This window comes from Streptopelia decaocto (genome assembly GCF_964273445.1).
Source record: "Streptopelia decaocto genome assembly, chromosome: 11".
Classification (NCBI taxonomy): Eukaryota; Metazoa; Chordata; class Aves; order Columbiformes; family Columbidae; genus Streptopelia; species Streptopelia decaocto.
Window position 1 is genome coordinate 20,041,582 of NC_138666.1, and position 25,937 is coordinate 20,067,518.

At 45.4% G+C, this 25,937-nt stretch overlaps 1 protein-coding gene across 1 annotated transcript in view; it reads right to left on the bottom strand.

Moving 5' to 3' along the window:
• MAF (MAF bZIP transcription factor) overlaps positions 1–25,937 on the bottom strand; it is a 185,642-nt gene that overhangs the window by 32,367 nt on the left and 127,338 nt on the right. The window lies entirely within an intron of this gene.

Sequence of the window (25,937 nt, forward strand, 5' to 3'; positions counted from 1 at the left end):
TGCGGGACCCAGAGGAAGCCTTGCCCCGAGCCGGTGTGCCTGGGATGTACACAGGAGCCTGGGTGACCATCACAGCTCGCTCAGAAAAAGTGCATGAGGTAGGGTAGCGTTAGGTGAGATCAGTCCAATGAGCCTTGGTTCATGCTTAAAGGCCATGAACTAAGTTGCAAAAATCCAACTGCTTTAGAAAATTACAAGGTAGGATGGGCTCCTCATCTCATTATAGGTGCCAGATGTGCCTGCCCGGTACATGTGAGCTACTCTGCAGAAGGGCTTGTGTGTCTGGTTTAGGCACCAACGCTTCTTTTCTCAGATGTGTTCTCCTAAAACTATTTGAGATTCCAAACTAGCTTTTCTTGTTGCATTCTCTGCACTGCCAAGCTAGATCTTAAAATATGAGCATAACACAACTGACCTGACACCAAAATAAACATTATCCAAAGGATTTTAGGATGCTCTACATCAGCATCTTTATATAAAAACAAAATCAGGAAATTTTTTCTCCACTATGGCTAGAAAAACCTGGATGAAAACGTACCATTTATTCTAATGAGGGATTTCTGGCTGCAGGTGTTATTTCAGGGTCCTGAACAGTGTGTGCTCTACGTATGTGATCTGAGCTGCTAGAGAGGGAAATCTTCAGTGAGGATGAAAATGAAAAAAAGCCCAAACCTTTCAGTGATAAAGGTTTCCCTGCACCACCTTTTGGGTTGTTTCTTAACTGTTGGCTCTTTCCAGCTGCCAAAACCTTTGAACTTCTCGTGGGAGAAGGAGACCATTGCAGCAGGAGCACTGGGGGTGTCACGGTGCGCTTTGCATGTCCCTGCACTGTCAGTCCCTCGGGCTGCAGAAAATCATTGACCTCAGGCTAAAATCCAAACCAAGCTGAAGAGGCTCAGTGCTGCACACTGTCATGTCTAGATTTCACCCTCTGAAGTCAGGAGCTGGATCCAAGCCCCTAGGCTCACCCATGGTGCTTTGGGAGCCCGGGTCCAGCCCCTGCACCACGCGGACAACCACTTCAGAAAGGATGCAGACTGCTTTGCCTCGGCTTTCGGTCGGTGGGCTGGGACTCCCCAGCTCAGGCTTCGTGTCTCCTACTGTCACCTGAAGATCGGGACCTACAAAACCTGTCAAAATGCAAAGCTGCTCCCTTGGTTTCCCCAGATGAGGACAGAACTCAGCCAGCACTGAGTGCTGGGTTTAGTTGCCTTTTCTGCTACTGGGCAGAAAATAATACTTCTCTTATTGGAGCAGAATTTGGAGGATTTACAATTCACATTGTAATCGGACCTACATCTCCCCTGCCAAATGCTCCAGACACTGGAATTAGCTTTATACCACTCACATTTTACTACCTCGTGAATCTTTCATGCTATCTGGACAGTGCTAAATCTTGCTGGTAAGGGATGGACGTTGCTCCCACCGAGAGCATCCCACAGTTTCACCAAGTTTAGTGTGTGAAGGGGGAGGCAAACAACCCCATCCCACTGTTTCAAAAGAAAATGCAGACTACCATTGCATTTCTACCAGGACCCCAATCACAGAAACCTGGCAAACGCCGGCCTCTATTTCTGTATTTCAGTTGTGCATCACTGCAAGACAAACAGGCACTAAAGCACCTCCCAAGATCACATCACCTGGCACATGTGTGGGGGCAGAACCACAACCGTCCTGAGAAGATGAGACTCCAAGCCTGCTTCAGCTGCCTTCAGGGTGAGATGTTTCCAACAATTCTGACTGCGTGTACATTTTACCCCAGTCTTCTCCACCCAGCCATGCCCCAGATGAGCTTCTATGGTCCACAGTGGTTGCCGGCCAAATATTCCAGGAACCTCAACAACAATTACTTTATAACCTGCAGTGGCTGCAGATCAGGAGTTCCTGCACTTGTTGGTGGCGCGGAGAAGCACAGGCAGAAAGGTGGGTGATCACCCTCAGTCTGCTCCCTGGGTCTTGTCTGACCCAGGATCCAACAGCAGTCAAGACTTCTCCAGATAGAAGCCTAAAAGACGAAGCTCTGCCAGGCCCTGCATAATGTTTTTGGTACCCTCAATTAGAAACACTTTCTCACATGCCCACTTCATAAAACCACCAGCTTCCGCATCTCCGGCAGAAAGTTTTGTAATGAATTTTTTTTTAAGATATTTTCAGCTGTAAACAGCAGAAAACCCCCTTCAGGCACTTCACTAGACCTTTTATCCGCATGCAGGAAAAAGAATTGATTGATTTTGAAGTTAAACGTTGGCATCTGCTGTTATTCAAACCCAGGACCTTGGATACACTCATCCGCCATGCTTTCAGCTCAGCCACCAGTGTGCTGCAAATGAAGACAAGCTGTTGTCAAATGAGAAATGCAAAATAGTCAATCTGTTTGTCTGTTTAATGTAACTGGGAACATAAGCTGCTAAAAATGCTACCATTCTGCACTGTCAGATGGGAGACACTCTCCAACAAACGAAAGCCTAATGACCCATTTTACTCAGGCGCTCTGGAGTTCCTCCTAATGGTATTTTCCATATGCACTTCAACATGCTTTTAACTGAAACTGCAAATGGTACTATTTTCTATCTAACACAAGCGTGTAATCTGTGTAGCGTGTTTTTTTTCCTCTGGCACCATGAAGGAATGCTGATGTTCAAGGCGTCTTGAAACAGTGAGCATATTGCTCAAGCATCTGATGCTCATCTTCTCTTTACACCTGTCATTGTACTGTATTAAAGGAAAAAAATCAAGTCATTAACCATGATAGATATGTTTTTAATAAGAAAGTGTTGTGCCTCACCAGGCAGATAAATAGCAAGTCTTAAGATATCTTCAGAGCCCGAGCATACAATTACAGAATAAAGTTAAATATACTGGGGACTCTTCAAAGACTGCTGTAACTTGTAAAGATTAGGTCTCCATCAATTACCCAAGCTGCACTTCTTCAAGAATTTTCTAGCATTAAAATCGCTAATTTGGCTTCTCCTCTGAACGTCCCCCATTCCCCACAGATAATTACGTGTGAAAAGTTGCCTAAACAAAACAGTGATTTGGCCAGGAAAACAAGCGCACTCTGTTATCAAGTCCAGAAACAGCCAAAAATAATTCTAGCATTGCCAGAGCAGGACGAGAAGAAACTCTGGACATCTTGTCCATTTTATCAGATATTCCTGGGGTTTGTATAGTGGAAATTTCATGGGGCTGATTTCAAAACCCACAGAACTAGGGTTTTTTTTGCAAAAAGCAATAGCATTCAGTCTCTCTTCAGAGACAGCATAATACCAGACAGCGCTGGTTTTGCTTTCCCCTTAGAAAAGGCGGCAGCCCTGCAGTCTGCTGGCAAACGCACAGGGTGTGCTCCTCTAAGCCATTACAGTCTTAGACTCAGCTTTATCTCCACCCCTGCTGTTATCACACTGATCTTTTCGTTAATTATTGACACAAGAAATGCTCGGTCATAAACTGCAGATCCCTGTGCCTGCTCCCCTCTGGCTCCCTCACCCTTGGGGTGCTGCCAGCAGCGAACCCCCCAAATCTCTGAACACCTTCAGGCACTCCATCTCCCCCTGCAGAAAGTAAGATCCTACTCACCCAGATTTTCCTTCACCCCTCAAAATACGTGGTATTATTTCTTCCCCATAAGGCTCTTTGCAGGCTAACGTACTGCTGGTGGGGCCACAGGGTGCGGAGCAATGGGACCAGAATGTCCCCAGGAGGACTGGCCAGGGACGCTGCTGCAGGTGACACCTGCCCACCACGGATGGGCCACCACATCAGCAGCGCCAGCTCCATGGGTACCACCCAGCTGCGCTGGACGCTGAATTCAGGGCTACTTAACCTTTTGGAGAAGTGTTAAGGAACATAAAGGAGATAATTATAGCTTAAAATAGTGGGTGCTGGCAGTCTGCGGTGGTGTGTCAGTGCTTGGGATTTGTGTACTCGGGAGAGAAAGGGAGAGAGAAAGAGCAGAGAAGGAGCAGTTGCAAAAGTGGAAGACAGAGGAAGAGAGTATTTAATGCAGGAGGTTAATACAGTGGCCAGTCATCTGCAGGATTATAGAGAAATTTAATATGATCTTGGAATTATCCACTCAGTAACCAAGTAGATATTAGTATATCCAAAAAAAAAAAAAAAAAGTAAAAGGGTTTGCGTTATTGTAAAGAGCCTGGTTACCTAAGAGAGACATTTCAGGCTAGGAGGGAAAAAATCTTTTCCTCTTTGCTTGCTATATGTCTCCTTCTGCATTAAACAAAGAAACAAAAACAGCCCGCCCAACATAAAACCAGAGCCAGGCCTTTCCATCACAGATCAAAAGTCAGGCAAGTAGTGTTGCATTGCAGCTGCCTGAATTATATTTGGCCTCTGAATAATAAATAGGGAATTTCTCGAACCACAGGCTCATTAATGAGCACTAATTCAGAACTGATGGCACAATGTTCAGTAATTTAAGCAATGTAGACAATGAAGGTTCTCAACTCTGGTACAAAGAGTGACCTACAGAATCTTGTGGAATGAGTAATTACAGCTAATATCCATTTCAGCTTCTATTAGAACATCCAATAAAACAAGGTCATGACAACAGGCAGGGATCACATCCCGGCGAGCATCGCAGCGGGGAGCGACGGAGTCACCCTGGAGCAGGTGGATGGTTCCTATTAGTTGGGCTGCTCAATGAATAAGGATGCTGACAGCTCCCCGGGGGACGCGGGTGCTGCTGGGGCAGCGGCGCAGGCAGCTCGGGGAATACGGGGTGGTTTTCAAGAGCACAAAGGTTAGGCTGGGATGGGGTTTATTTTGACCCATAACTAACAAAGGCTCGAAGGACAGACCATGTGCTACTGCCTCTCTTTTTTTATTTTTTAAGCTTTTCAGATAGTTTGGTATTAGCATATAGAGGGAATGATTCGGTGATTTAACAACTGAGGATGGGCCCGTGACAAGTTCTAACAAAGGAAAAAGTTGATAGATAGAAAATGGACAGTAATGGGTGCCTGCAGTGTGAAAAATAGTTGAATGAACAGCAGCAGAGCAGAATGAACTGCCTGGAGAGTTTTCTGCTTTGTACAGATGAGCCTTATTAATTCCTAAGAGAGGACGGAGAATATGGTCAAGAGAGGAAATAGAGAAATGATCTGCAAATTTTTTGGTGCAGTAAGTGAGTGTTTGGCTGTTAAAACCAGTTTCTGACAACACCCACAAGATCGCCTGGTGCTTTTAAAAAAAATGCAGGAAGATTCATTTTCTTCCCCCTAAATGTGCTAAAATGTCACTCTTAGATACAGACAATTTTTCAGAGACACCATTTTACTTTGAAAAAAACATTGGGGGATGTTCAAAGTGGTCCCCTCCCAAAACCATTCTTAGGCTGGATATTGTTTATCGCAACAATCTGGGCAATATTGAGAAGCCCGAAGGGGTCGCAACCAGAGCTAATTGCCTACCAAACACAATTCACAACAAATATTTTGACAAACTCATAAAAACAACCAGCTTTGTGGGCTAAATCTTTGGCCCTCATCAGGTTTCATTGTGTAGCTCGAGCGATTCAGTGTGGACATGCCACGAGCTCAGCGAGAGGAGCATCCCCTTACTCCAGGCAATAGTCTGGTGGGGAAAAGCCAATAGAGAAACACTGGGGCTTGGTCTCTACTGATCCGCATGGCGAACAGCCAGCGAACGGTCAACACGGCTCTGAACCACAGTTGCGGCTTTTGAAGTTATGAGTTCAAAATGTAGGTATCAGTGTTGCCAGCTTTGGGCGCTCGTCTCTACCCCTTCCCTTTGGGTTTTCATATGTCCTGCTCTGTGCATGGGGGTTGGACCTACAGAGAGGTCCCATGGAAGGGGTCAGGACACGGCATGGCCCACCAGGTGTGAAATGCCAGGGAGACAGGCAGGGACTTCAAGGCCCACAACAAAATGGGAGAAGAGGGCATATTTCCCTCGAGAACTACGAGTCACTAATCCTTTGAGTTGGATGTGACAATGTATGTTCTTTTCATGAAAACCAGCAGAAAAGAGAGCCTTTCTTTTACACTCTGCCTACCATGTTTTGCTAAGGGTGCTCCTCTGGCAGGTTTGGATAAAAGGCTCAATCTCCCTAGAGCAGGGGCGTCAAACTTATTTACACCAGGGGCCAAATCAACCTCGCGGTTGCCTTCAAAGGGCCGAATGCAATTTTAGGACTGTATAAATGTAACTACTCCTACATGAAAATGAGTTTGACACCCCTGCCCTAGAGTGTTGATTAAATGCTGGATTTTGGCAGCTAAGAAGGCACTTTGGTGCTCTGTGGTAGGGGCTGACTCTAAACACTTCTTGCACCACATAAACCCCAGCATCAAAATCCACCTGAAGCATGTGTTGCCACATACCTACTCCCCCATACCTGCCCCAGGCACCCGTCTTCATCTAAACACCATTTTGCCTCCTGTTGCAAAACAGCTGCCCCGACTCGCTGGTGGGTCCAGCAAGGGAACGACCCTCAGTCACTGAACCGCCCGGAAAACCCCTTCCCTTTGGACTATTTTTCCTTACATGAGAAATCCACCTCCTGGAGAGCTGCTGGAGACCATGGCACATGAGCAACCAGTTAAGACATTTTCAGGAGGAGGAAGGCATTTCTGAGAGTGCTGGGAGCAGGGGGAGCAGGGCAGGAGCAGCACCACGGGGGAGGCAGCAGCCCCAGCCCCATCAGCAGCCTCTGGAAGGTCCTGCCAGCACAGAGCTACGGTCGTGAGTTGAATTGTGTTGACTTTAGTAATGTTAGTTGTAGTAGCATTTCCCAGGGTTGCTGTAGCATCAAATGAATGCCAACTATTTGGATTACCTTCAGCTATATTAATTTCCATACTGGCTGGAGGAATTTTTCCTGCATCGCTTGAGAAAAGCACCTCTAAAAGCCGCGCTGCCTTCTTTTTTTTCTCTCTGTATCCTACCTAGCAAGGACTTCTGCTTTCTGTTAAAATGTGCTGATAGATATTCCTTTTCTGTTTAACTTTAAGGGACCTTGGTGAATACTTTAAGGTTTACAGCTCGAATGATTGTTTAGTAAGTAAACCATTCCTGCTCCAGATATTGGTAAAATACTACATAGTTAAAATATTTTATTTGGATTCATACCTCATTTCAAAGTGTTGCTCACAATACCTGACAGGGGTTGAACTGGAGTTAGCTATTTCTCCTTTCTTGTTTCCTTCTTTCTGGAGGAAAATAAGAAGTCAAACATAGCTTGTGACACATTAAGCATGACTACTGGGAAATTAAAACAAATTCTGGTACAATTCACAGGGGAAGAAGAACCTAAAGTTTGTTTATAAATTTGTTCCCAGCTCCAAATGCGTGTCATAAATTAATAGGTCACCAACATACTGTATTTAGCTGGGAGAAAGTAATTTTCTGTGAAGATATGAGGCAGAATATAGCCAGAGTAGCAAACTGGCCGAAAGCAAAGCTTTCCGGGTGCTTTGTGAAATTCACACCATACAACTTCGAGCTCCAACAAAATGGAAAACCTTCTTCTGTATCTGTACTTAACTCCGAGGATTTAGAACACTGACTAATAATGCAAATACCCAGAGGTTAATAGGCTGCTGCCACAGCTGGAACGCACACCCAGCTTACGGGAGATCCACCACGCGTGTCGCCGGACGGTCGGGGAGCACAGGGCTACGAACCGGGATGCTCGGAATGCCAGCGGTGCCAACAGACTCGGAACTGGAGCGTTTGTTTCAAAGCAGTCAGAATCACGACCTCACAGCCTCATTTATGCTGGTTTCTGCCAGTCAAATGCAGATGAAACCAAGCTTCTTGTCAACGGGTTAACAAATACGCTGCCGTCCTAACTCCAGAGCTGTGTCTACCAACTCAGAAAATCAGGTATTCAGCTGGGTGGGTAGTGGGGGCTGTGGGTCAGGCCCCAGCAGCCTTGCTGTGAAGTTTGACACGTTTTGAGAGGGATTTTCTCCAAGATTCAGATCATTAATTACCTCAATTTAAATACACAGGGAAATTTTAATACTCCTCTCTACGAACATGTCCATACGTGGCGCAGACCCAGGGCAAAGTAACATTGGGAGTATATCAAGACCTGGTGTTAGAATTACATGCATTTCTCCAGTTTCTGGTCTAGACCTGCACCTTTCTGCCCGTAAGGCGCATGTCACCTGGAGGTGGTGTGAACAGCACCGGGGGCACAGAGCAACCTTCAGCACAGGAAGCTCCTTCCCAAGGTGATGCCAGGAGGAATTACCAAGGAATTGAAGCACGACATGGCCCAGAGAGCCCTTGGCTTGGCTCTGAAGACAAAAAGCCTCAACCGGTCCACATGCAGCCCCAATAACACCCTCTTTTGGGGTCTGGTGGAAGACAGCAGGAGAGAAGGGCCCCAGGGTCTGGTGAGTGGAGGGGGATATGAGCGGACCCACTTTCTCTGGGCTTCGCTATCAGCCTTTCATTTTCCAAAAGGTTAAAACCCACTATTTAATATATGTATATATAGGTACTCAAGCTTTAAAATTCTTTCAGCGATGGGACGAGGCAATATTATCTTTGAGAAAACGCAGATCCTAACTTAGTCTCCCAAAAGGAAAATTACTGACTTGAGTAACTCCTGGTTGTTATCCAAATAGCCTTGTCAAATTATTTAAATACCACATTGTGATATTATTGAAGTTGGTACCAAGTTACTCTTGGCAGAAACACGCGCTGGCTGGCAGGTGCTGAGTGGATGAGCTGTTAGTGCTCTGGCTCCGTGTCGGCAGCACGGCTGCGAGGGCTTTAACCAGGGAGCGCAGCAAAATGCCCCTGAAGGGGTTCCCTTCCCTCTGGGCTCTGGGGGAGCCGCTTTTACCTCTCAGGGGCTGGTGACTTATCTGCTGTTCCACTGGAGCAACGCTGTATTTTTAGGGGGTGGGTGGGAGGAAAACACCGTACAGCTGCATTCAGCACAAAACCCACCCACTAAAGAAGAGCTCTCTTTTCTGCCTTAAAAAACATCAGTATGTAAATCTCCAGAGAAGAAAATGGAATTTAAGAATTTACCTGCTCTGTATTAAAAGGAAGTGGGGTGAGGGGGAAGACTTAGGCTTATGCATTTTTCATTATTCGGGACCCACTCTACCGACATATCCTTAGCGCTTTTATCTCTGCTATAATTTCAGTTGGAAAGTTGTTTAAAATGCAAGAGTCTAGCAGCAATTCACATATGCTGTTTCAGAAAAACAGTTCAGAGCTGGGGATAGATCAGCTCCAAGTGTCTGTCCAGCTGCAGCATTAGGAGAGGAGGAGGAGGGACAGTGGTGGAGGATGCATGGGACGGGCTGCTTGTCTTGGACTTTGAAGTTCACCTCTCATCTCTCAGGAAGATCACAGGTTTCTTGCATGGTGTGGGGTGCCCACCTTGCCTCCCCCCGGGCAGAGCTCCCACGAGGCCCCTCTGCCTCCCCAGCCCCACGGGAGATGGGGAGAGCTGGGGGAGTCCAGGGGTTACACACCAGAAGCTGCTGCCACAGCGTTCACCGGCAAAACCAAGCGAACGCCACAACACCCTCCCTGCTCGGCAAAGAGGGCGAGAGACCCTGACAGCAGCGTCCTGCTCCGTTAGCACGCGTGCAGGCGGGAGATGGGGCTGCGAGCTGGGACAGGGCCGCGAACCTCAGGAAAAGACCTGCTGGATGCATTTAGTCCTCACATCCTTGAAGAAACCTTTCACCCCCTCAAATATCCTTTCAACGGTTTTGTCCAGTTTGTCTGTAAATGTCTTAAATGATGTTTTTTCCACCCCTCCCCTTGGGAAACTCTACCTTCCTGTAACAGCCTCAGTAACACACCATCCCTTGCTATTCAGCCAACATTTGCTTTGGCTCCGTTTCATCCCATTACTCTTGGTTATATCTTCACGTACCACGCTGACATGCTTAATATAATCTGAAAATTTTTGAGAGTTAGAATTTATATTACCAAGACAAGCAAAAGGAAGTAAACAGAAGATAATTTTTTTTTCTCTGGGTGTTGCTTTCTACGGAGAAGTCTGCACAGAGTAAAACTATACTCGAAGAAGGAATTAGTAAACACGTGAAATGAAAGGACAGCTTTGTCACTTCTCAGTTAAACTGGGATGACAAGATTGTCACTTTTCTTCTGACCACCTTTACTCTTAGGGTAATTATTTTAGTGCTGCTGTGCAATAGATTTCACTTTAGACTCCTGGAAAATGATTATGGCACAAATTCTCTGGTGGACCAGATGGCTACGACTGCATTGAATTCCATATTTTCTCACCAAAAATTTTGCTCTGCGTTTGTATCAGAGCATGCCTGCTGGGCTATGGGAGACAGCACCCCTGCTCGTGCTGGAGCAGTGGCCCAGCTCCGGGACTCCATCCTGTCAAGCAAATCGATTGTTTCCACCCTTCAAAGGTCTGCATGTCTGAAATCCATATTACGTGTTTGAGCGCAATCTTACTGAAAGGATCCACATCTCTCTGCCAGAAAACTTTTTCTTTCTCCAGAAGCTCGTAGGGAACAAGCCCAGATTGTACTTTAGTGAGGTGAACGCACAGACTGACTTAAATTAATATGTCTGGGAATAAATTATTTCTAGAGTGTCTTGAGCCAGCATCACATGAATAGATTACCATGAAGCACTATGGGAAGCAATAATTCATCTGAAAATCATAGTTTAAAACAGTGAAAAAAACCCTGTGAAAGCTGAGAATAACTATCCAGCGTCTTACTCTCAGTGGTGACAAGTGCTTTGCAATCTGCACACACTGCGCACACGCTTCTGACCGCAACTCTTCTGCATCATTTTTGGCCTTTGATGGGGACCAGCAGGGTTGGTGCCACCTGCATTTCTCTTTGTAATGGGAGCCAGACTCCATCAATCCAGTTCAGACATTTTACACCCACAATCAAGAGTTGTCATATTGTGTTACTGGGGAAAAACCAACAAAAACAAACAAACCCACCAAAAACCCAGGTTTCACCTCTAGTGCCCCGATACCATTTAAAATTACTAAGTCATTACTTGTGTCACTAAATAAAACAGAGAATTTTCTTCTAATTCAACACAACAAACTGAAGAGCCAAGTGCCTCACAGTCAGACAAATGATAATTCTCTGCTGACCGAAGGACAAACGCACTCCTGCAGCCTACCTGGTGCCTTCAGTTTGCCTGCTCCACAAATGGAACCTCAGTTGGTACATCAGCCCAGAGGTTTGACATTTAGCATTCTGTTACGTATGTTTTATATAATAGATGTTTCATGTTTAGCATCTCACTATAGAGCTGTACAAGTCTATTTAAACTCTAGAATTTAAATACAATAGGTTTGCACCTTGATCACCCCTCATTCCTCTACATCACCCTCGCCCTTTTTTCCTCATCTGCCTACAGCAGTGAAACTTGAAAAGCGCCTTTTGTATTTGACCCCCATAGAGTGACAGGGCTCAGCAAACGTGGCACCATCCTGTATGCCAAAGGTCATTACGGCAGCAATACCGATGTCCTTAACACCTCGCCTAGAAAGTCCAGCGCGAGATCCTCATTAACTAACGTACAAAGCCTACATGAGGACAGTCAGCTCTGTGGTTTCATCTGGCCAAGGTGGGCATTTCTGAGACGGAAAACCAGCAAAGAAAGGCACAGCCTCCTACACACAGCGATTTCAAGCTCCCCAGAGCGTAAAGGGCTGGGAAAGTGCTGGTGTGGTTAGCGTGGTTAACATGTGGTTGCCCTTGGTCAGAGCCGCGTGGGGGGAGCAGAGCGATCCGCCTGCAGCACGTCCTCCCGTGCAGCGGTGGTCACGCTCCGCCGAGAGGGGAAGGGACAGGCTCTCGCTCCCCGCTCTGTAGGGCACACGGGACGCCCCATCAGGAGCAGAGATGACAAGGTGTAGAAATGCACGTTAGCCATCTCCAATGTGGCCAGCTTTGTTAGCCATCGTGGAAAGGCATCAGCAACGTGGCTTTCAGCAAGGGCCAAACAAGCTCTCTGGAGACCCTGGCTACGTTCTTCTCTTTTCAGCCCGGGATGAGGCTCATTTTACTGCATCCTAAATATAATTGTGACACGAGCAACAAGACCAAAGCAATCTTGGGTACATCTCCCGGTGGCTGGCAATTCATGTCCTGCTTGCAGTACAGAGACAGAAAGAGGCCTTAGCTGGTCTAATTCTGTCATCCTGCATCTGACCCCCTCTTAGTAGGCACAACTGACAAAACTAAACCTGACTTAGGTACCTGCGTTCAGAGTTCAGTTTGACACCTCAATCCCTTTGAGATACAGAGCTCAGGTGATTGGAAGTGAGCCCAGGAAAATCATCTGCGTTCTCCTGAGTGCCTGCCCAGGAAGAGACACAAAATTCATGTTGAAAACAAAGCTATGCAAACCTCACCCCACCCCAGACCCCAGACCCTTCTTGCAAACTGCGCTTAACCAGCAGGACATTTTGCATTTCTGCAGGCAAGGGCCAGCTCTGTGAAGATGTCCAGGAGGTGTCTAGAGCTGCAAAAGCCACTTAGTCTACTAAGACTTCTGCAGTGGTTTTGGAAAGACAGACATCTGGGCATCCATCCGCATCTTAAAAACTCAGACACTTTGAGAAATACGTCTAAAGGTCCTGTCGCTGCTGCACGTGTTAAAACAGTTAATGGCGCTTCCCAAATGTAAATACAAAATCCTAATATTTTCTATACAGCCCAGTACTACAGTAGCCTGGAAATTACTTGAGGTGATTCTAGAGAAGATTCGATGTCGTATGTTGCAGTAATAAATATCTGTGCTTTGCCATAGGAAATGTTTTCATACACCACTTGTACAAGGTTTCTGCAGCACTTGAACTCATTTTCCCTACTCAGCAAAACTAAATTCCAAACAATACAACGCCACTCTCGTCCAGCTGAAATCGTAACCTTGCACAACTTCAGGCTGAAGCATTTGTTCCACTAAAAGGATTTCCTATTTTATTTGTATAGTCCTATTTAAGGATATACAACTAGTTTGAATATTACATAAAGAACCAAGCAACTGTTGGCTCAGCAATAGCAACAAGGAATATGAAGAAGGTACACGTGTCCAAAAAGATAATAGCTGAGTACAAACCCAGAAATTAGTTGTGAAATGAAGTGGAATATGTGAATGGTTATGAAAAACAACTAAATTAATTTACATGGGTGGAATAAACGGCACATGAGAGACAACTGCCACAGCAGAGTTATCCTCCTTATTCAAAATAAATGGGATTGGATATGCACATGCATTTGTCCATTTATGGGTATTTATATGAGAGATTTATTAAAATGTTTAATGAAATTGCCATGGTTGTATCAAGTTACACACAGCGCTTTGCAGGTCTAATCCTGCTCATGTTAAAGGCAATAGAAATAAGAAGAGTTGAGTAATTATCACTCTGTAAGTGCTCCAGAATATCCATGTTGAATTCTAACAAATTACTAGAACCTCAGGGAAAGAAACAATGCTAATTAAGATGAACTTTAGGTGTGGGACCTAATTAATATGATCTTTACGTGAAAATTATTCCAAATGAAGCAACTTTAAAAGTTATATGAATAAATGCCTTAGGCTGTATAATACTAAATAAGTCAAAAAATAAACAAACATGTTCCTTAAAACCAGCTAGTAACAAATCGAGATGTTAACGTGGGTGCTATGTGGCTGTAAGACTTTGCTTCAGCAAACACGCTGATTTGCTTTGGCTCTGAACGCCACTGTTGGTGAAGCGATAGATGCCGGGGATCGTTTCCCTTTCTAACTGGTAACACCCAGAGATGCTGGGGAGAGAGCAAAAATACGGCAAGAATACACAAGTGGCTCTTTTGTTTGGGGGGAAATATTGATTCCAAGATCTTGTCAAAATGATGTGTCAGTCTATTAAAACAAGAACTTAAACTATACCTTTAGGGAACTGAGAAGAGTTTTTTTCCTGTTTCAAGGAAGGCAGTTAGATTCCCAAGCAGGAGAGTTTTTGCACAAAGTCATATAAAGAAGGTTTAATGGTCTATATGTTAGTACAACTTGTGTTTGTGCATCTAGGTATGTGCACATATCTGTACAACTCGGGTACGTGGGGACCGAGGGCAGTGTACATAGCCATATTTTGGAAGCTGAAGAAGAAAAAGGAAATTAATCTCAACATACTATTTCTGTTCTCCTTCAATATGACCCTTTCCACCTGGTTGTTTGCAAATGTACAAATATCAGCTGTGGTGGCCCCATGGGGCAGAATCGCTAACCCATGGGCTGAAAGGCGTATGTGGTTCACCCCACTGGTAGTGCTGGCTCAGCAGATTCAGCTCCGCCAGCTGACCCGCTGGAAACGAGCTCACAAATGAGGAGATGACGTTCTCCATGGCACTGACAGGGACACTGGAAAAAGGACTTTCCCAGTTTCTGGGGACAAACAGTTGCTCTAGAAATATTGTTCTGTTATCTGGAAGAATTATTTTCCCTACAAAACTGGACAAAATCTTATTTCTTACAGTCCTGCTGCATTACCCATCTGGGGCTAAAAGCTGAGCCTGATGTGAAGCCCAGGGCAGAGTTCTGGACACCTCCGCTGGCACCTACATGCCATACGGACCTAATCCTGGGGCTGGAATCCAGAATCTCAGGTGGATTCTGATCCCACTGGCAGGAGTCCCCCTGGTTTTAGCAAGGTCACCTCTGGTCTCTGCTCCAGTAGAGCTTTCGGGACATCCTTCCATACAGAACGGGGGTTTTTCTGAATGAAGCTAAGGTGACTGACTACTGACTTTTCCAAATTATAACAAAGACAACAGCAATGAAGGAAAAAAAAATACCCTATGGGAAAACAGTATAACAACTTACAATTACTCTGTTCTGAGCAGATATAATAAAAGTATCAGATGCAATATATGGACATACGTTAGTGTTTTGGCTTTGTCTGTTAAATTGGAATTCCTCACAGGCTGACCTCTTGTCCTCCTCCTACTTCTACTTTTCTCTCACCACTCTATGAGAAAAAAGGGGGAGAGGAGAGAGAGAAAAGAGAGACAGGGGGAGAGAAAGCACGAGAAAAAGATGACAAAAGAAAGAGAAAGAATGAAAGAGAAAGCATGAAAAAGAATGAAAGAGAGAGCAACAGAACAAAAGCAAGCAAGAGTGAGCAGGAGAAAGAAATAAAAGAGAGAAATCAATGCACTGCCAGTCAGTTTTTTAGGCTTGTGAAAGTTATGGGGCCCTGCATGGAGAAGGCATTACATTTTTTGATCTGCAGCCAGATTCTTAATGAAATAGGAGGGCAGGAGGGAGGCTAATGTGATTCAGCATCTAAAAGCAAGCAGTTGCATCAATAATCTTTAGCACTGGCACTTGTGCTAAGACAAAACATAACAGAGTTGAGAAGACAAGCTGTCAGTGTGATTTGGGGGCCTTTCACTTATTCAATATAACTCCATTAGGTTTTGGAAGCATAAACAGGTAGTAGGGTTTTGTGCAAGTAATACTCTTAAACCAGTATGTAATTAAAATTGAGGTCTTTGGAGAATAATTCTACTATATATTACTAGAGGTGACCTCTATCATATCTTATCAATCTCTGGTGAATACCACTATTGGTTTTAGCTTTACCCACTTCCAGTCTAACAAACATAACTACGAAGCAGCAGACTAAGGACCGAGTTGAGGCTGTAGCTTGCTCCATGTTCAGCTCTCGCTTCCCAGCTAAAGCAGCTCGAGAAGAGAAGTGCGTCCACATCCACTGCGGCTAATTCCGCTTCACTTCTCCGGGGAAGGGTGTTTTGTTCTGGTTTTTATGTTTGTTTGGTTTTTACATTTATTTATTTTGATGCAGAACTTTTTAACATGTAAAACGTTGGAGTAAACTGGGTTAAAGGAGACCTTTTTTTTTTCCCCCTCCGTTCAGCTGGAATATTACATAAAACTCAGACTGACCTTTAAGGCTAAGCTTTACAAATCTGCAAATACACAGAATTCAGTTAGGATGAAATTCCCACCAGTGAAGAAGTCTCATTCCAAGTTAGTCTGTGCATGACTTTATTCCCCCTTAAATCCCTGACAGAGAGCACAAGCTCACCGGAGTCCGACATTGGGCTCTATTCGGGTCTCCTGCAGGAGAGAATCTCACTCTGAGGGCTTTGCCCAGTGGAGCACATTGAAAGAAGAGGCCACAGCCCCCAGGACGGTGCTCGGTAGTACAAACTGCTAGACCATGAGCCAAATATATTGAATTTTCAACAATCATTCACAGCAGATACTGAGCTTAAACCCCTGTGACCTCTGGTCATGAGGCAGAATGGGCTTTCCAATGAGAGCACCCCAAAAAACCTCCCCTGTTTTTATAGAGCATCGTCTCACTGGAGAAAACACCTTGGATGTGAAGACAACCTGGGCCATAAACACCAGATTTGGAGACAGAAAATCAGCTGGAGTTACACAAAAGTTATGCTCCTTAAATACCTCAGCAAAAGCCGGACCATCATTGAGCAGCATATTGATCCCAGTCAGGCTAGAAATGCAGATGGAAGACACTAAAAGAAGAACCAGCAAGCGACGGAGTCGCAGCAATGTGAACCTTAGTATCCTACTTAACCATACACGTCAGCGTAACCTTTTGCTAATGAGGTCCTAACACCTACATACAGCAAGCGCTTCCCACAGGCCAGTTCTCAAACACATCATTAAAGTCTGAAAGGTATCATTTAGTTTTTATTTTGCCTCTTCAGTTCTCAGGATGTTCGCTTGTTCATAACATAAACTACCTATATGAAAAAGCAAGTCTATGGTTAATGCCATAAACAATTTTCCTGAACTTATATGCAAAGATCTCGGAAAGGGAACAGCAAGAACCACCAGCAAAAGCTGATTTTGCAATACTATTTATTTTCCCCATTTGTGTTAAATACAGCATTTTGTTCACTGTTCTACAGGCCTATTTATATTAAAATAATAAAGTAAGCAGATTCTGAATTAAAGGAAAAACTTCAGCTAGTGAGGCAGCGTAAGAGAATGTGAATTACTTTACATCCCAAGCATGCAAACCTCCTCACTTCTATCCCTTATGTTCGCAGAGACTATTTTTTTTATGATTTTCTCCATTTCTTGCCATTAATGTGGTTTGAATTGTCTCCTGATCTCCTAACACAGAACTGTTGTCTGCCTTTCTTCATTAATCTTCATAAACGTGAAGGAATACAATGCCCTGGCCTCCACCCTCCGGGGCAGTGGCAGTTTAAGAGGGAGTCAGTTCGGATGCTTTACCCATGTCCTGCTACAAGGTGGTGGGGAGAGGGCAGGGGGTGCTTCAAAACCTCCTTCATGTTTTGCCTCTTTAAAGCGTACTATTTTTTCCAAGTGCTTTTACATTCCCAGGGAGGTCTGAACACTTTTGGCTGTGTAAGGGAAAAGAACGCAAGGGTTGATACAGAATATTTGGATAGGGAATGGCATCACACTGGATGGCTGTTGGTACCTGTTTGATGCCACATCAGACCATATCAGTTACGGTATTCAGTCCACCACCTAAACTGAAAACAAACCAGATACTGTCGCCAGGTTTAGTGGGTGCTGAGGGTCTGGCACTGGGCGTCTCTTCCGTGGCCACTGGGTCAAGTCCCCTTCTGGAGCATTTAACTTCATTGGGGTGAAGTGACACAGGACAAGGAAAACAAAGAGAACGGAGTTTAAGCTTATGGAGCGCTAAGGCTCTTTGGAGGGAGCCAAAGCGGTAATAAAAACTGTTCTAACGATTTGATCAGCAAAACAAACTAAAAGTAAAGTTTGGAATTAATGAGAACTCTAGATCAAAACCGTGGATGATTTTCCTCTCATTAGTGGTTTTTATCATCAGATGTTAGCTTTGTTTGAATGAAATTCATTCAAAGACTGCAAATAAAAGCGGTATTTGGTAAAAGAAACCATGATTTGGGTCTATTAACAAACAGAACATCTTGCTAAATAATTCCTTTATGCACTATTCAGTAATGATGTAAAGCTGGTGCCTTTCTGCTGCCTCAGTGAAACAGCCTTCAGAAAGATCATTAAACTGGCTTTTTGTGAGAGAAGCTAAAGAGAACGACCGAAACGTCTGTTATAAGTTTATATTTGTATTCAACTCAATTAGGCCTTAGGATACAGATGAAAGCAGAGTGCAGCTTCCTCCGAGGCCATTCCAAGCAGCCAACTTTGTAAAGCAGCGCTTGTTAAAGCTGCTGCGATGGAGGCCGCGGCTTCCCGAGCAGCATTGCATCACCGGCCGGTGCAGAGGGAGACGCTCTGAAGATCTCAAACAGCTGATCCGCGTGGACCTCGGCCAGGGCTGCTGCCACAGACACGCAGCTCATTGTGGAAGGCATTTAGGTACAAACGAAGCCGCTGCGAACAACAACAAACCCTCCTCCTCTTCTCCCCTTTCTGCCGCTAAAGAATGCTCCTCCCTGGCTTTACTTCGTAGCTTCCCAGCGGGGCCCCACGTTGCAGCCCTTGCCAGCTGGCTGCGGCCAGGCAAAGCCGCTCTCCCCAGCGGCATCGCTGCCGCTCCACGGGGCTCCCGCCGGTGACAGATGCCTCCCCGGCACGGCCACAACGCCCAATGCTCGGCCGCTTCCAGCCCCGCTGCGCTACCGCGGCCCAGAGGGGCTGAGCTGGCGGAGGGACAGGCTTGGTACTCGCTCCTGGGGCTGCGTGGCTCGGGTGGCTTTTCTCTCTGGAAGGAGCTGGGGGCAGGTGGTGAGGGGCTGCGGAGGAGCCCGTGCGGGCATCTCCGGCATCACAGAGTGCAACTGAGGGGCTGCATCCGCAGCACTGCATCTGCCGCTCAGTCCGGAGCTGGCATCTCTGAAAGCGTAACTGAGGGGCTGCATCCGCAGCACCGCATCTGCCGCTCAGTCTGGAGCTGGCATCTCCAAAAGAGCGTAACTGAGGGGCTGCATCCGCAGCACCGCATCTGCCGCTCAGTCCGGAGCTGGCATCGCCGAAAGAGTTTTGACAATATAAAACAAACAAAAAACAAACATAACTGCTTGACTGCTTCTCATTGGCAACTCTCTCAAACTGATTCAATTCAAGTAGACCAGCCTCTTCCAAAAGAAACATGTTCTGTCAGAAACGTTTCACCCGCTCACTAAGTACATTCACGACGCAGAGCCTTTTTATAATGTGCTAATTTATTTTTAGAAACGGTTTTATATCGCAGAGCACCCTGAGTGCCTTTGGCAACTTCAGGTACTTTAGAAATAAATGTATTATTATTCCTCTTTAGAGATTTAAACTGTAAGTTAAGTGGTTAAAAGTAGCCATTACATGGTTGGTGGCTTTTTCTTTTATTGGTTTTCCCAATGGCAATTTTAATACTGAATTTTATTATTTTTATTAATTTTATTATTTATTTATATTACAGCACTTAGACTCTTAATTTAGGAGCACTCAGCTCCAAAAAGAAGACCTGGGCTCCTGACTGGCAAATCAGGTGCCTAAGGCCAAAGCCGCGACCCTGAAAGCTCCTGAGCTCTTGGGGCATTAAAATCAGCTTCTGATCCAACTGTTCCCAGTCATCTCCAGTTCTGCTCCTGCTCCTTCCTGGGAGACCCTCGGCCCCCCTGGACCGAGCACTTCAGCAGTAATGGGACATCCCCTTGCCTGGGTTTCCTGAGGAACTTAATCTCATTAGCATTTTTCAAATTGTACCTGATTTACACATAAAGAAAGCATATGGTCTAGTTTGTGGTTTTTTGGTTTTTGTTGGTTTTTTTTTTTTTTAAACTGTGGCTAAAAATTTCATACGGGGTGTAGACGGCCAGATTCATCACCCTGCTCAGGAAGAAAGCAGCCCCTGCCTCACGAAAGCACCTTCTACACCACATCCTGGACTAGCCCACCACACATGGCTTTGCCAGGTGGCTTTTGAAGCCAGTTCTCTGTGGAGAAGAATTTAAGATTCATTGACTCAAAACCAAAGACCCAGAAAACAATCCTGCAGGTCCATGGTTGAAGAGGGAAAGCCAAGGCATAGGCTCTAGGATCAGAGCAAAGACACTGTCCTGTCAATACTGGGGATGAAGGACATCTGTGGAACACTCAGAAACACCTCATAGACCTCAAAGGGTGGAGACTGGCCCTATTTTCATTATCTTATTGAAGATGAACTCCAGCTAACTGCTCATGGTGTCTTCATGTGTATCTTATAATGTTTAGCTTTGTGGGCCAAAGCCATGTTCATGGAGTTTGAAAGACAGTTTGGAGAAGTTTTATATCTTGGAAACACTGACCAAACTTTCACAACTCAGGCATTTGAAACTGAATTTTGCAGTTCCCGTGTCTGTTCAGTCACTCAAGCACCATCAGAAAACAGAGTCTATATGGCAACAGAGCATGTGCTCTGCTGGAATCGCCACTGTAGCGTGGGTAGAAACAGGAATTCTTCCTGTGTCTTTAGAAGAGTGACTCACATTGTGAAGAGTCACCATCATACTAGCTCTTCATGCAGTAAGGTAAACTTTTCTCTTCATTTGAGGCCAAGATCCAACTGCCATTACTTAAAAAGTCCTTCAATTTAGAAGTTACCTTCTACTAACCTTCCTTATGAAACCATCGGTCAGTGCAAATGGAGAACAGCCAGCTGATTAGCCCTGATGGACTGCTGCATGGAGACCTAGTCTGTGTCCCTAAAATGCCGGTTCATCCCATTAACCAAACTACTAAGGAGAACTCCAGCCAAGTGCAGCACTGAGTGGGCTGTCACTACCAGGAGGTCAGTGCACCAGCGATATGGCCTCTGCAGGTCTGGAAGCTCGTTCTGAGCCCCTTCAAAGAGTGTGAAGCGATATTGTGAAGGCTTCCGAGGTGCGTTTCACAACTGCCTACAGAGCAGTAATTCAGCCTCAGTTCAGCACACTTAAGTAAGTGTCCAGGTGCAAAGATATATCTGAATCTATCCTTAATCATGTGCTAAAGTAGTTTAGGGAGGTGTCTGAAATAAGGCTGGAATTAAAATTTAACCACGATATATATATATATAGGTTTTTATCTACAATCAAGTGTTTTAACGGCAAATAAGGCTGATGAGCAAACTGCTATTATAACTACTATATCTTCAGCCACATAATTATACTATTATAATTAAAGGATAAACTACAAGATTCACAAGAAGGGCAGCAATCAGAAAGAGGATACACTTAGTTGAAACCACAGTCAGCAGAGTCATCTGCTCTGTGCTGCAGGCTGGGAAAGCCCATGAGCTCTGCTGGGAGAGCCAACAAGCGCCATCGGCCAAGAGGGAGCAGGGGACAAGGAGGTCTCAAGACTGGCCCCACAAAAATCAGCAGTAATCTCAGCACTGGTTTTGACAAGCCCTTGGCTGAGATGTTATACGCAAAGTCCTCGGTGCTCAGTTAAGACAAAAACTCATTCTATTCATCAAAATTATATTTATAAGGACTACAGAATTTGATCTGAAAAGTTTTATTCTGTGAAAATCTGGCTGCCTGGATAGGGATTCTGGGCACCTGGCTTGAGTATTGCTCAGTTTTCTCCAGTTTCACCCATGGTACCATTATTTATTTAGTTCTGCAAGTTTTTAGAGGAATGCTGCAATGTGACACATATCACTTGCAGAAAGCCCCAGTTTTGGCAGCCCTAACAAAACCAATGCCAACTCATCGCAAATCTCTCTCCGCTTGTTTGCATGTATTATAACAGTAAGAAATACGTTTTCTTAGAGGCATAATGAAAATATGCTCAAGACCAGCACTAATGTCCCTATACAGAAAATGTAATAGCAAGTGGTTTTTTTTTATCATGTTGGTTTAGATAAGTCAATGATTTGTAGAGTGACTGTCAATATTGTGTACTCAAGGTGGTGTCAGCAATGTAGAGTTATCCGGTAGGAATTGTCTGCTTGATTTTTTAAATGTCATTACACATGTGCCCCCCTATGCTTTTGATATACTTTTTGGATCGTGAAAAGCATTCTTTAAATCACTCACTGTAGTAAAACTCAAAGAGTACATCACTGCATGCCTCTAATGACCTGAAGGTGTCAAATGAAGTTTCGAAGCTGCATTACATACGACAACACAGGCTTGAGCTAGTCCTGCAGCAGGAGGATTCTCACGGTTCTGCAAGCTCTTAAATCTTTGGAACTATCTAGTTTCTCTAGCAGGTTTCTACATCTGGTCTGGCTTGGTTTTTATTAACCACCAGCTCAGCTAAATAACAATGTCCCATTAAGTCCTCAGATGGTAGGTCAGTGCTGGGTGCTGGCCGTGCTCTGCAGGGGACGTCGCCCATGCCTGGCACGGGTGCCCATCGCCTGTGGCTGCCGGGTGGGGGACACTCCAAGGCTGACGCCTTACGAACAGCCAAATCTGGATAGAAATGAAAAAACGCAAACTCATGCCTGAAACCTCAGGAAGGTTCCTGTTCCATATGGTCTAGATAGAAACAAAATGTTGACGTGTTATTGACTATATTGTACAGCATCATTAATGTTGTTAAACACCATGTTTTACCCTATAAACAGTAGGGATTAATTTATTTTATATCCACTGGGTTTTTATGAGATGTCTCAGTTTCCAAAGGACAGCCACTTACCACAATTCACCGCAGTCACACAACCGACTCCAGCTGTGTACCCAGCGTTCATTTTCCTGAGCATCACCGCAAACAATGACTTGTCTGCATGCAGCTAATGCATGTGAAATGTAAATAATATGAGTTTGCAAATGTAGATCAAAATTAGGTTCCAGTCCCTCAGAAACTATTCCCTAAGAAGACACCTCTGGGTTTTGAGTTTCTGATACATTTAATCAACACAAACACAAAAACGTTGGGAAGGTGGCTCCCCTTGGAGCACATTGCCTGTGCACCTCCACCACGAGCTACTGGACACATCCCAGCATACGAACACAACGTTGACATCAAAACAGGAATCTCAGCTTCACTGACCACAAGCCTTTTTACGTACTTGTGCAGGTTTTCAGTTTTCCTCAAGGCACACACAGACCTACAAGCAATTCTGGTAATGAGGGTTTGAGGTTCAGCACTTGACTCAATTAGTGACTCATGGAGCATCCCTCCGCCTCAGTTTATGCCTCTCTGAAACGGTATTAAAGAGGACATGACTATTTGGAGGGCTATTATGAAAGTTAATTTATATTTCTAAGATTAAAACCAGTATTTATGAGATTTTTTTTTTTTTGGTTTCACTGATGCATCATATGCTCAGACATCAGGTAAAACTGGTTACTATTAAAAGAGGTTTCTCTCTTTCACAGCTACTTAAAAACTCAAGCAACATTGCTGCTTTATGTTCAAACAAGAAGAAAACATGCAGGTTTTTTTTTTCCTCCCCTAAATATGAGCCTGGTTATTTCTCATCTGAAATAGTTCACCAGAAACCCCCTGTGAAGTGTGATCCCGCACCACTCGGCGAACGGGAGCGCTGCCTCAGCACGAGCAAGAGACCACCTCGCCTTCCTGCAGTGAACGCAACGGAGCGTCATACCTGCAAACTGTAACTACAAAAGGTGTTATTACCCAGATCTCTACGACAAGGACCGAAGCTGTTTGGTCCCCGAGGAGCTGGGTTGGAAGGAAAAGATGCGGCAGGTGCGTGAGCACGGGGAAGGTGCAGGTGGGCAAAGAGCCCGATGGCTGCACCTCCGTATGCTCGGCTCTGCCAGGAAAGGGGAAGGCGGTGAAGGAAACGTGCTTTGTGTCCCTTTGCTGTCATTATCTGCGAGTGCAAGCTGCTGGCTGGAAGATGACAGCGCTGGGTCGCCCCGCTCCCGCAGCCACCGTCCTCCCCACACTCCATCGCGATCAGTTCCCGCTGCCGGCACTTCCCCACGAGCCCGTGTCCCGGCTAAACTGCCCTCCCACGGACACATCACGAGGGAGAGCTCTTTTCCCCGAAAAAAGAAAGAGTACACCCGACACAAAGTGCTGCAGAGTTACACGCACGTCCAGACACACACCAGTGCCAACTGCTGTCACAAAGAGAATTACTTTTGATTAATGGGAAGGGAAAGTTAATTGTCATTTGGTATAAATGTCAGAGTGGAAAGTTAAAACATTGCTTTTCAACACGAAGGAAGGAAGGGAAGATTTCCGTGGTGCAGCTTAAGGTTACTGCAGATGAAAAAGAAAATATTCTGATCGGCTCCTTGGGAGATCAGGATGTTTCAGCTTTTACTACCAGGAATACGGGACTGGCCGTGTAACCCTTTGATGCACAAAGCTCACTGAGTTTGTCACGTTTCTCTGGGCTAGATCCGCAGCTGGTGTAAATCACCGCGACAGCTCTGGCCTCGGTGGCACGCTGCCAATTTACTCCAGCGAAGGATTTGGTGCAGAAATGTTTCCCAGTGTATAAACTTCAGGTTATGATAGACACTTTCTGGGCTCCAGCAGGGACTGGTGATCTGAAAAAGGGGTTATGGGAATTGGCAAGATATAAAATGGTGTGGGAGAGCTGCAAATATTTAATTTCCTGCGAAATAATTCTCTGGTGGCTGTATATATATATATATATATGTGTATGTGTGTGTGTGTGTGTGTGTGTGTGTGTGTGTGTGTAGTTCAGCAAGTTATAGTCTAAAACGAAAAGATTTTCTATTTCCCGTGAAGCACTCACGGCACCAATTGTCTGCCCAGGAGTGTCAGCGCGCAGCTGAACGCGGCTCCGTGTGCCGTAATACAATGTCTTCAAAACCAAATTGACTCCTGAGATGGTTTCCCGCTCCCCGGCTGCAAAGCCAGTTATGTGTTTAAGGAGGAAATCTACCAGGGAGGAGCTGCACTGGTTTAACGCCCGCAAAGAGATCCCATGCACCTGCCTCTCCCCATGCCCACAGCCAAATTTAAATGCTACAGCCCCTCTGCGGAGAAAGGGGTGCAAGTCAGGGCGACGGCTGTTCCTGAGCAGTAAAAATAGAGACGGATGCTTGCCTGCGAGGAGGAAGAATGCGAGGCTGCTTTGAAAGCCCAGCACGAGCAAGTCCTGACGCCTCCCGGCTCTTCACCTCGTCAGAAAAAGTTCTTGCGCTTTCGCCACGCGCGTGCACGGGGACACACGCAGCCCGGCACGCAAAACAAAAGCCGCCGGGAAGCCACAGAGAGATGCTTCTAGCAGGGCTCAAAAAGGGGGGAGGAAAATGCTCGCAGTCAGCATCGCTTGTTTTCAGCTTGGTTTGATTAAAAATCCCCAAACCAACCATCCGAAAAAAGAAACAAAAAACAACACACCAACCAAACAAGCCGCCCCACCTCAAATTCCTCCTCAAAATTAATCGAGGGCAAAAAGAACACGGTATTGTGCATGTGTTGTCCCCCCGTCCCTCGCCCCGGTCGCCGCCGCTCACAGAGCACTTGCAGGGTGGAAATCTGTTGGGCTGTCTGTTTTCCACCCAGGTGGACAAACATATAGACAGGAGACTGAATGCAATTTGCTGTTTCAGAGGAAAGTGAGGTCCGCAAACAAAGTGAAATTGCTGATCCCAGGCAAGAGGGAGCGCTCCCTCCCCCCCAGCAAACACGCGCACACCAGCACGCACGTTTGCACACCCCTCCCCGCCAATTTTTAATTAAGAAATGAAGCAAAATACAATATTTTTCTATTGTCCTTTCAAGGAGATCTCTATTTGCATAGTCGGATCCCCCTTCTTCCGCACAGCACTAACATTAGTATGACCTTTTCCTGCTAATTGGAAAATCTTACGGAAATAAAGGCTGTCAGAAAATGAGAAGTGTCTCCCCTTTAGGCTGGCCAAACGACCTCAGAGGGGGAAGAGAACTTCGGAATTTCTGCTCCTTCTGCACACACTGCAAAATCTTTATTACTTCGGAGAGCCTTGAAACCCGGTAATGCCCCTCCAGTGCAAAGAGAAGTAAATAAATTTCTTCTTATGACCACTTTGGAGAAACACACAACCAGATTTACTCAGCAGGGATAG